At 40.5% G+C, this 12,051-nt stretch overlaps 1 long non-coding RNA gene across 1 annotated transcript; it reads right to left on the bottom strand.

Moving 5' to 3' along the window:
• Positions 1 to 1,046: 1,046 nt before the first annotated feature.
• LOC138956016 (uncharacterized) lies at positions 1,047 to 3,224 on the bottom strand. The gene is made up of 2 exons (XR_011452466.1): positions 2,262 to 3,224; positions 1,047 to 1,548 (listed from the first exon to the last, which is right to left on the bottom strand). It is a non-coding gene; the product is annotated as an uncharacterized lncRNA (long non-coding RNA).
• Between the last annotated feature and the right edge of the window lie 8,827 nt (positions 3,225 to 12,051).

Genomic DNA, 12,051 nt, shown 5'->3' with positions numbered 1-12,051 from the left:
CTTAAGACGGGGGAAAAAACAGCACTAAATGGAACAAAATTTGTACACTTCAGCAAACATGTGAGTGAAAAATAAAATGTTAACCCTTACACCGGTGCAATTCTGTAACACATGTTACATAGCCACTGGTGAATTAACAGAGAGAAAAATAACAAAAAACAGTCATATAGGTTTTCGCATCAATGGGAGGTAATCGGAACCGACCAAACAGACTGAGCCAATAGCGCGACATATGTCGTGACAACCAGGTGACAGTATACGTAAAGAAGCGGGACATATGTCGCGACAACCAGCCTAAGGGCTAAAATGTGAAATTGGTTCTGCGTTCTGCGAACAACAAAATGTTTACACATGCATTGTGCACAGAGAACAGAAGTTTACAGATCACCATGCATATATGGCATTATGATGGTTAGGCCTGAAGAAATACATTTGCTTTTGTTTAATATTTCTCTTGGGCTGCAAGCCAGCACAAAATAATTAAAACATTTCATTTGCCAAATCAGCGCCACCAAAACTGATAAATAGGACTAAGCATGGAGCATTCATGGCAGGGGCTCTTTTTTGTTTGTCATGCTGTGTGCCACACGCGTTGCAGTTGTCACCGTGTGTAGAGTTTAAGGGGAGGCACTGGTGTTAAAAGTGATTTTTTTTGTTTCATAACTCTTGGGTCAACAATTGTTTTAGAATTTAAGTACTCAGTCTATCTCCTGAGAAAATGGAAAAAAAATAAAAATTGGACCATCGGTTGCCATGGTAGCAATCCAAGATGGCCACCAAACTGCCCCTTTTTAAAACCCTAAGGCTTTTTTAAAACTGCATGAAATTTAGTTTTGATGCTTGTTATTTATACTTCAGCACAATGCCGAGAAACTGATTGAGGCTTTTTTTGATATCTCAAGTCATTTAAAAAATATCAATGATGAAAGTGAGTGATGTTGAATTTCATGAAAAAACGCCCCCAAAAAGGGTATAACTTCTCAAAAAAAAAATTTTCAACAAATCCCTCAATCAGTTTCTGCAAAATAACACACTCAAGATGTACGCAAAGTTTCAACAACGCAAGTTTATTAGAAAAAAAGCCTTAGGCTTTTGAAGTGACAAAAAAGTAGTTTTGAGAAAATGCACAAAACATGAAGAAAATGATTTTTTTTCACACAAACGTTTACGAAACATGTAACAAAACAACACTGACAAAACAACAAGTCTTGCTGAGTTCCACAAGAAAAACGGAAACTAAATTCAACAAAATGTTAAAAAAAAAACAGCCAGTGTTCTGCAAGCACCAAGGAACCTGTTCCAAGGTCACAATGATCAACTCTCATCCGTTATGTGCACGCTGCATAAATTATGCCCATCCATAATTCCCAAATTGTTACCAGTGAAGCCTCTTATCTTGGACCTCTTTTGGACTTGCTTTGATTTATCAGGGAAATTTATAACAGTGTCCTTTACTTTTTATACTACGATATTAGGGTTGACTTCTGTGAATTGCCATGCAGTGCCATGGGTACTTTGGAAGCTCCTCTCCAGCTTCCACCTCACCATCTGTAGAGAACATAAATTCAAAATTAATAATATGATATGTCTATTACAAACTCAATACGGCTATTCACATTTTCCCAACAATGACACGGGTACCCCCCCCCCCCCCCCTACACACACATTTGAAAAACAGGTATTGTAATATGTGATAACACGTTATTTCGGCGCATGCTTATGTCAGTGCTAATAGTCAAGCAGTGAACAAAAAGATGTTGAAAAATCATGTGAATGGTGCTAAGGCAGTGCTGGTCTGGTCTACAGCTATTGCACATACTTCATGCGAGCGGCCCTCGCTTCGCATCTCTGTATGTATGTCTCTGACTGCATGCAGAAACCATATGGTCTGCATGGGAAGTATGACCACAAGCAATGTTCACTCACTGGTCCATGTGAATGCATGTTTGTTTGTGCCACAAGAAAACTTTGATCACAGGAGGAAGCTATAAGTAATATGCTCAAGAAAATAAATGAGGAAAGAACAGATGTTTTGCCCCAACAGGACAAACCTTGTGACAACCAAGCTTCACAGTAGCCGCACATTACTGACTTTGCATCCTATTCAGTTTCTTTGCATCAGGGTGTTGTTAGTAAGATTCTCTTCTTCAGCAGTCACACACAGTCACACACATGAACACACAGAGCCAGAGCCGCAAACATAACCAAACACATTATAAACTTCTACATTTCTGTCAAAAAAAAGAAGAAAAAATGCATACCTACTACAAGCTTTATCAGCTGCTTGGAATCTTTACTGCTCTGCTTGGGCTAGTATTCAGCTGCAGCAGATTTCCCAGGAGATGCATGGTGTTGCACCATGGCTGAACAAAGTCATTTTTGTATTGATTGTTCTTTTTTTAAGCAGTTTATTTGCTTTTTTCCCGAAAAAAGATATATATAGGGTCTGCCTTTTCGTTGCCATAAATGGCGAACTCCGTGTTGTCCTTACTGCCGTACACATTCCGCTCCGCAACTCTAAAATAAGTCGTGGTTCAAAACACACATGGAAACGTGCTTCAAACGTACACCACCGATGGTGTTTTCTTGCTCCAACCCAGCTGTTGCAAGGGAAGCAGCATAGTTTCCAGCCAATTTTCATTCTGGACGAAGTTGAATGCACAAACTTGATCTTCCGATTCGTTCGTAGCAATAGCAGACGACACTATCGACTCGCACTTTCTTTTTAAACTTCTGTCACGCCAGCCTTTGCAACTAATCTGATTTTACCCAATAATCATCCTTTGCGTGTCTAGCACTGAAATCGGGGTAAAACGTGTGATAAACTGAAGATTCCACAAAGATATCCAAGGAAAATCGCAGCTGTAGGTGTTTCACATCGCCTTTGGCAAGATCTGGCGGAAATTGAAGAATATTGCATTCTGGGAAGGCCGAATCGAACCGAACGAGACCGAGCATAAACGAAGTTTAATATCCGCGATTCGATTGGTCAGTAGCGAAAATTGTTCATACGGAATTTCCCGGAATCTTCATCGGTTCTCTTCGGCTCTTTGGAATGTCTTCTTGTTGCTGTTACTAACGGCGCGAAACCAGTAAACGGAAATTCCCGTTGTCCGCGGTATGAACTGATCCTAGCAAAGAAAAGACAACTCATTCCAGTCATGCAAACGTGACTACCGTTCACGATTTGTTTGACTCACAGTCACCACTCAAACATACGCATTTTTTTGCCGTTTTGTGTGTTTTCAATACACAATTGCATACACATACATTGTTCATTTAGCCGTTTTGACCGTTTATGATTAATTCTGATCTAAAATCAGTACATCAGAGTAACCAGAAGAGGTTCAAAATCCAGAATCAGAAAGAAAACGGAAATGACCAGGGAACAAAAAAATCACTTTTTTCACTGTGGTGTCTGCCCTTAAGATGATGTGATTCCTATTCTTATAAAGACAAAGTCGATCTCCGTTACACCCCCGCAACAATTTACATGGTTGCCCATATGGTCTTTGTTGATGTTCTTTGTCTCGTGACTTTATCGATTTGTCGCAAAATGATTCCACAAAATTCAAAACAGGGATCAGATTTTACCCGCAACTACTGACTCTGAAAAGGTTGTGAAAAAATGGGTTGAATGTGAATGTTTATTCCTGAGACAATGCTTGGAGAGCTTCTCCCGATGTGACTGCGTCATCTGAAGTGGACTGGGTTGCGTTTTGTGTTGCATCAAACATGTCTGTGGATTGTGTTGAATTTTGTGTTGCGTCAATCATGTCGTCATCCATGATTTGACTGAGCGTTAGGACGTCGACATTGTCGCGGTGGTTTGATGTGTTTGTAGGAGTGCTTGTTGCTGCAGGGTTGTTTGGTGCAGCGGTGGGTGTAGGTGAACGTAGTGCAGATGAAGATTAGCTGGCTATTGCCGCAGGGTTGTTTGGTGCAGCGGTGGGTGTAGATGAACGTAGTGAAGATGAGGTGGCCGACTGGAGGCGTTGATTTTCACGCCTAAGATTGGTTAGTTGTGTGAAGTCTTTGCTCGCTTTGGTTTTTGCATCTGACAATTGGTTGATGATGGTCTGGAAAGATTGCTTTTGTTTTTGTCGAAGTCGGGGTACTGCTTCACAGGTCAAGTTGTGGTCAGCGTCTTGAAGTGAGGTCGCAGTGAGTTGGTCATATCTGAAGAAAATTACAAAAAATTATACCTTATACACAGGAGTATGGAACACTGAAAAAAGATTTGTTTTGGCAGGAATGACGTTTGCATGATTACGTGTACATGAACAAAATTTTCTGTTTATACGTTTGCTCATTGGTGTGAAAATCCAGCCCCCCCCCCCCCCCCCAAAGCATTAAAGGTAAAAGCCATCGTAAAGATACGAAATGGAAATCTATAACGTCTAAAATATATAAAGATTCAAACGCATATTGCAACTAAATGACAACAGAACATATACATGGTCCAAACACACACACACACACAATCGAGTTCACGCATCCATGCATATAAAGTCATGTACACACACACACACACACACACACCCAATAAATGTACGTCCAATGGCACGTGTGTGTGTGTGCTGTTTTCAGGTAATGGTAATAGCACCGCCCTCCCTCCCCCTCATGTATGATTTTTACGAAATGGAAATCTTTCCTTGAACCCCCCCCCCCCCCACTCATGTATTGCCTATGCCTGGGTTAGTAAACAACGAAAGAATGCAGCGTTTCTTTCTGCATCTGCATGGGTAACGCCGGTGTGACGTTTTCATCTTTCGCCGTGTAACGGTGTTGATATTTCGATTCTCGGCCTCGTTGATCTAGTATAAACTCTACACTCAACAAAAAAACACCCTTCGATAGTACTGATAAGCGACCTTGTGTACCCTACATTCATGGGGCCAAATTTGTCCAACCAATTTTTTTTTTATTTAACTTGAAATTTGATTCATCCTCAAATGTTTCCCTTCTTACTCAAGGGACGTAACCACTCGGTACACGTTTTCTTCTTCTTCTTCTTCTGCGTTCGATGTTGGGTTACACATTTTCGAAAAAATCGATTTCGGGTGTGAAATCTATTAAATTTAACCAATTTTCTTCACATGCAAGAAAATGACATGCTTTTCGTCCATAAATAATTTCACTTCTTAATTTTACCAGGAAACATTTCAGTCTTGAGTATCGAGGGGGAAATATGTACACAGGCGAAAGATGAAATCGTGACACCAGCAGAATCCCAAACTTTGGCTTAGTACCGCACCCCCCCCCCCCCCCCCCGTCCATAATGTATGGCAAGATTCCTTGAATCCCCCCCCCCCCACATGGCCTATGCCTGGGTTAGAAAACAACCAAAGAATGCAGCGTTGAAAGAGCGAAAATCCTGCAGTTCAGCCGTGGCGTGTCAAAATGGCGGGGGAAGATTGAGAAACGTGGCGAATATCTCTATAGTATAACCCTTGTGGCAGAATACAGCAAGGTTAGGAACACTTTAAGAAAGTTTTAGACTGATAAAGGGGATTTACCTGTAGAGCCAGTTGATGCGACAGCAGATTGACAGCTGCCTCGATTCAAAGCTGGGCAGAAGCAAGCGGTCCGAATGTTGCCACGCTTTAGGTCTGACTAAAGACTGCGCGACCGCACGCGACTACACGCGACCTTGCACGGCCTCAAACTAAAGCATGTACGTGTAATATTTTTTTTATATATCCAGTATCTTCACAACATTATCATACTTTGTACCGAGTTTTAACGAAAAAAAAGGATGACGTCTGAGATACATAATGATTCAAACGCATAGTATAACATTTGTAATTGACAACAGAAAATATATACATGGTTCACACACACACACACACATCCATGCATATTTAAAGTCATGTACACACACACACATGGCATCAAGCAATACACAATGACACATATGGAAAACGTATAATGAACATGAACATGGCAAGTAATTAACACCGTTACCTACTATAAAATTGATGATATATATATACCACTCACTTGCTATTCGCCTAAATGCTTGCAGTGTGCTGTGACACATATAAGAAACCAAAAGAAAAAAGGACTTTACTTTGGCGAAAAGAGCATATGCTGCTTATTTTTGTACATAACTGCTATAACTGTATTTTTTCCGAACACTTACATGTAAAAAACATAGAGATATATCTTACCATTTCACTAAGACAGCCAAAATAACGGTCAAATTAAGGGGAGATCATGATGACGTACATGTCTATGGTTGCACAGTTGCCGCCCTTGGTTCGAAAACCCGGGGGAAAATATTTAGTCGCTGGAGACCTATAAGGTTATACGGCGACTTATCAGATGATAATGTTTCGAACTTATCTTTTAAAAATTAAGTAAACAAATCTATGGAATATTTTGGAGTTCCATGTGATTGGTTAAACAGATAAACAGATCTATCTATCTTCTTATTATTTTATCTACTGTGATTACATTTGAAAACAGATCTTTTCCGACGCCCCCCACTAAATTGACCTTGCACTACCTTGCACTACCTTGCGGGGCCTCAAACTAAACATTATCATACTTTGTACCGAGTTTTAAGTCAGAGAAATAAAACACACGACGGCTAGGTTCGTCTGGGGTAGAGAAATAAAACACACGGCTAGGTTCGTCTGAGGTGCGGTCGCGTAGTGTTTAGTCAAACCGTTCGCTTTCGGCCAATGGGATAGCTGGGATATTCTGTCTGCTACGACATTTCACGTTAAAAAGGCCTCAAAAAGCCATTTCGCTTTCGAAGTCGTCAATCTAACCCAGCCTATCGTCTTCATCGCGATCCGTTCCTACGGGAAAACCGAGGGACAGGGTCCAAACCGGCGGGGTTTGGTAGGAGATACGTCCACACGGCGACGAAGCCCACGCGTATTATAATATAGATTCATGTATTCAAGCCTGTAGTTGCTAGTTTAAATGCGGTTTGTTTGTATTGTTTGCTCCAGATATGTATATTTTGTACATTAGAGTGTTCGGAACTTTTGAGTCGCAAAAGGTAGTACCACAAAGTGTACCTTGAGCTATTGAGGATTCAGGCCTGTGGCTGGGTAAGTTATTTTGGTTGTTGGGTAAGTTACCGAAAATTATCCCCCCCCCCCCCCCATCTGCTTCTTTCTCTCTGTAAACTTCTTGGGCTAGTTATTTTTTGATAACTTACCCAACAACCAAAATCACTTCCCCAACAACGGGCCTGAATCCTCGATAGCTCATGGGTAGGCAATGTACACATTGTGGATCTACTTTTTGCGACTAAAAAGTTCAGAACACTCTAATGTACAAAATATACATTTCTGGAGCAAACAATACAATCATACTGCATTTAAACCAGCAAATACAGGCTTGAACACATGAATCTCAATATAAAATCCATGAGTTTCTTTTCTGAATTCAGATCTCCCGTGCACAATCGTTAATCGCTAGCAAGATTCCAAGGCAAGTAACTCTCATACTTTGTCTAGCGACACCAGTAGTTCCCCTTTCAGATTTCGGCTGCATCGACAATAGACTGCAATCCGACGGTCAGTTTTCAACAATATTTTGATTTTATAAACAGATCACACGCAATCAAATGCAAACACCTAATCAATTTAAAGAACATGCAGCGGTTTGATACACTATTTTGCCCCAGAAAACTGAACTTCATACAGTTTTTAACGTTGGAACACGGGTGTAAAACTTCGTCTGCTAGTCACATTCGAGGAAAGAACATTTTCCTGGGCGATACCAAAACATGAACAGAACACACACTATCTGCCTTTATCGCCACAGCAGAATAACAACATAACTGTGTACTTGATTTTAGTCCAAAACAGTGAAACTGACAAGAAGTGTTAACAGAATTGATTGATTTTTCCTGAACTATACAACCGCACATTATTCAATCGCCTGCGCAGGTAGACTGGTTGAGTGAATAGGATTCGATCACACTTTCGCACAAAAACTCCTCTTTTCTTAGAAAAACTGGAGAAAGGAGGAATAAATAGATCACACACCTCGTCTCGGAAAGTATTAAAAATAATGGTCTCAGTTCGCGGTCATGAACAAGCTCGCTGAAGCTCGCATTTTTCATGATCCGCTAACTTCGACCATTATATTTAATAATCACTGAGACTCGGCATGTAACCTCTACATAACTAGCCCCACAAGTTTACAGATAGAAAAAAGCAGAGGGGGAATCATTCCTGGGACTTTACCCTTGCAGGTAAGTGTACTGAAAGTCGTATGTGAACATAACAGAACCAATCCTGGGCTCGTATTCTTGAAACAGTTGCAACTCATATACCGGCCTGTAAAACCACTTCCGCTCGATAAGTCCGCTAAGTGTTATTCATGAATCTCCGGTAAAGACTTACCCGGGTGTCTCCGAGCTGTACATTTAGAGGACCCATCCCCCTCCTCTAAAACCGTCAATTTTGAATAAATCTTGTTAAAATATTGTTTGTAGATTTATGTCCCTCATGGACACACATTGGTTTCATTTAAGCACCAATGCATTGCGGAAAAATACGAGATACCGCTCGCGAAAGATTTCAACCGCTGCTCGATCATACCGGCTTGTGGTGAAAGCGTGCTAGCGTCTTGTTTAATGCATTACAGTGTCCGTTTCTTTTCAACTGGTTCCGTGGTCAAACGGTTCTCTCGTTCGCCTGATGCGTGATGGAGTCGAGTTCAAATCTCCATCTGCCCGTAATTTTTTTTCCCCTTTGGCATTTGTTTATTTTTGTTTATTTTCTTCATGTGCAAAAGAGTACGTTATAATAGCAACATTGATTTAAACAAAATAATTTTAGCCTGGAATGTTTTTTTTAAAAATCTTTGGTTAACATGATATCAGTTTATTGATAAAGTTTGTTAACTTAGACATGTAAACATTTGATTAAACAATTTAAATAAATAACCATGAAGGAGGATGCTTCCCGCTTAAAAAAACAAAGGTGAGAGAGAAAAAAAAACCTAAAATGCGGTAGCAGCCACCTGCATGCAACTGAGATTAAAAACAAAAAATAAAAAATAAATAGAAAGGGTCTCCCCGTGTTTTTATTTCATTCAGTTTGTTTGGGTAGTTGCTATTGACTTTGAAACTGACACGCTGGCTAAAAAGCTGCAACATTGTGTCCTCCAAAGTCAAACTGTCGTTTAACTACCGCCCAGTATTTATTTTTACTGCCCAGTAATTACTTATTTTTCCCCGGTATTCATGTGTGTCTAGCGGAAGGTCGGCAGCTACCTGTTGGTTATTTTTAGAATTGAAGATTCCCGATGCTTGCTCTTCTCTGCGCACGCGTTACCGACGTTTTCGCCGGCGTGTCAGTTTCAAAGTCAATAGCAACAACCCAAACAAACTGAATGAAATAAAAACACGGGGAGATTTTATTTTTATTTTTTTTATAAACCTCAGTTGCATGCAGGTGTACATAGTATAGTACCTAGTAAACGCCCACCCCCCAGTTTCGACCAGTGGACTAGTAGACAAAGAAAATAAATAAAGATTATTCAGTCTGCTGTTATTGTTGTTTTTCAATTGTTTCCTTTCCTTTGACATGCTTCGGGGATTGGACAGAAAAAGGTTTCTGGAGTGGCTAGAGAATCGCAATACATTTTTGACTGGGTGGAAAAAGAAGAAACGAAAGATTCATCTTTGGTTTAAACATAAGTTTATTTCAACAAATGTTACAATCATGACATGTATACAAAAGACACAGGTAACAGCAACAAGCTAGAAGCTTATAGTGGTGTTCCTGCATGGATATTATAACGTAAAGCGGTAACGGATGAACAATTTGTCTAAATAAACCAAATTGGAAATCCAAAGCATCATCATTATAATCATCCTCGTCTCATTAATCATCCAAAATTATAATAACATAATAAACGTTGCATAATCATTATAAAGAAAGACAGTAAGAGCAAGGAAGGAGGGAAAGAAAAAGAATAAAAAGAAGAGGGATGGGTAGGAGTTGTGCAGAAATTAAAGTTGTTGTCCGGCTTGTGGAGCATTGATTCTGGTTTGCCCAAAGCGGCCTGAACGTTCAATGAACGAGTGTACTCTGGAAAAAATGTTCCTGTTCAAATCTAGAGAATACTGTCTGTCTCCATTTAGAAGGTGGGGGAGGTGAATACTGTGGTTAGGGAAGGTATGTTTGGTTTCTTGACGTGCTTCGCGATAATTTGGACAATCTAATTGGAAGTGTTTTACGGTTTCGGACGGAAATCCGCAGTCACAAGATGCATCTGTAGCAGCGTGTCGTCTCACTAGATCGTTATTAAGATCACTTATATATAGCCTGAGCTTACAGTGAATTGTTTGTGATATGCGATCTCCAGAATACCTATAACACGGCGGACTTAAATCGTTTTTTGACAAAAAGTGCTTGACGGACTTACTAAGTTTTATGTAGTCTGGTAAAGAATTCCAGAGTTGTGTTGTAGATGGGAGAAATGAGTTTTTGTATAATTCAGTGTTAAACGATGGAACTTTCCTATCTAAAGGTCCGAGTCTGCGCTGGCGATGTTGATGGCTTGTACCGCGGACTGCTCCAACAATGGTCTTCATCTTCAAAGCTTCATCTTTGGCGGGAAGTGATGTCTGAAGAGGTTGATTTTGTGTGTTACTGTTAATGTGTGTGTGTGCGTGTGTGTGTGTGCTTGTGTGTGTGTGTGTGTGTGTGTGTGTGTGTGTGAGTGTGTGTGTGTGTGTGAGAGAGAGAGAGAGAGAGAGAGAGAGAGAGAGAGAGAGAGAGAGAGAGAGAGAGAGAGAGAGAGAGAGAGAGAGAGAGAGAGAGAGAGAGAGAGAGAGAGAGAGAGAGAGAGAGAGAGAGAGAGAGAGAGAGAGAGAGAGAGAGAGAGAGAGAGAGAGAGAGAGAGAGAGAGAGAGAGAGAGAGAGAGAGAGAGAGAGAGAGAGAGAGAGAGAGAGAGAGAGAGAGAGAGAGAGAGAGAGAGAGAGAGAGAGAGAGAGAGAGAGAGAGAGGGGGGGGAGTTTTGTGCAATAACGCATCCTTTGAACACTTCTATGACAAATGACCAAAATATCGTTTTTCTAGCTAAGGACCCGCTCCTGCCAATGGTATAGTACCTAGTAAACGCCCACCCCCACTTTTGGGCAAAACTGGTACATAGGGTGGGTGGGCGTATACAAGGTAGTTAACGGTAATATCATGTTAACCATCAATTTAAAAAAAAAACTCATTCTCACCTAAAATTAATTTTTTAAATCAATTTTGATATTACAACGTACTCTTTTGCACACGAAGAAAATAAACAAAAACAAACAAAATTAATGACAAAGAGTAAAAAAAAAAAAAAAGTAAGGCCTGATGGAGATTCGAACTCGACTCAATCGTGCACCAGGCGAATTCGATAACCATTCGGCTACGGAATCAGACACCAGTTCCCGCAACTGTAATGCATTAAACAAGACGCAAGCACGCTTTCGCAACACGCCGTTATGATCGAGCATCGGTTGAAATCTTTCGCGAGCAGAAGCTCGTATTTGACCGCAATACATCGGTGCTTAAATGACACCAATGTGTGTCCATGAGGGACATACATCTACGAACAACATTTGAACAAGATTTATTCGAACTTGACGGTTTTAATGGACAGTGTTGGTGAAGTTACTGACAGGTAGCGACTTTACAGCAGGGGGAGGGGTCCTCTAACTTTACAGCTCGGAGACAACCCGGTAAGGACTTACCGGTGTTTCATAAATAACACTTAGCAGTTGGCGGACTTATTGAGTTTTACAGGCCAGTATATGAGTTGCAGCTTTTTTAAGAAAAAATCTTGTTCAAATATTGTTTGTAGAAAGAAGCAAGCATGAGGAATCTCCTAGAGTCTAAAAATAACCAATTCTGCTGGTAGCTGCCGACCTTCCGCCAGACACACATTAATACCGGGGGAAAATAAATAATTACTGGGCAGTAAAAATAAATACCGGGCGGTAGTTAAACGACAGTTTGACTTTAAAGGACACAATGTTGCAGCTTTTTCAAGAATACGAGCCCTGGTCTACAAAAGCATGAAAGCAGGAA

The sequence above is a fragment of the Littorina saxatilis genome, unplaced genomic scaffold (assembly GCF_037325665.1).
Source record: "Littorina saxatilis isolate snail1 unplaced genomic scaffold, US_GU_Lsax_2.0 scaffold_529, whole genome shotgun sequence".
NCBI classification, from domain to species: domain Eukaryota; kingdom Metazoa; phylum Mollusca; class Gastropoda; order Littorinimorpha; family Littorinidae; genus Littorina; species Littorina saxatilis.
This window is presented reverse-complemented; position numbering and strand designations above follow the sequence as displayed.